Source organism: Chrysochloris asiatica, unplaced genomic scaffold, assembly GCF_000296735.1.
Source record: "Chrysochloris asiatica unplaced genomic scaffold, ChrAsi1.0 scaffold00074, whole genome shotgun sequence".
NCBI lineage: Eukaryota > Metazoa > Chordata > Mammalia > Afrosoricida > Chrysochloridae > Chrysochloris > Chrysochloris asiatica.
Window position 1 is genome coordinate 12,687,779 of NW_006408592.1, and position 469 is coordinate 12,688,247.

The following is a 469-nucleotide window of genomic DNA, read 5'->3' on the forward strand; positions in this document are numbered from 1 at the left end:
CACTCAATCCACAATAAAAACTCTTGGGCCCAGAGTCAGTGACATAGCCACTTAAATTAAAAGAAAAATTTTTTTAACCAGAAAATGTGACTTGAATTACAGTTTCTGAAGGTCAGGCTAGAATGGGCAGGAACAGATCATGAATGACTAACCCAGCCTTGGAGCTCTGGTATGGAACAGTAAGATAAGCACTAGACCTCAAGGTCAGCGCTTCAAACTCACCAGCTGCTCATCGGAAATCCTATGTATATCGCTATAAGTTGGAACCAACTCGATGGCACTTAACAATGAACATCTTAGGTGCCCCGGTAGCATAATGGGTTACCATTACGATGTAAGGGTAAGGAAACAGGAGGAAAATGACTGTGGAAAATTACTGGGGTAGTGGAAAAGCAGCATTGGAAAACAATAAAACCATAAAATAAACCTCCAAATATAAAGAACAGAGGAGTAGGATATGGGTAAGAGA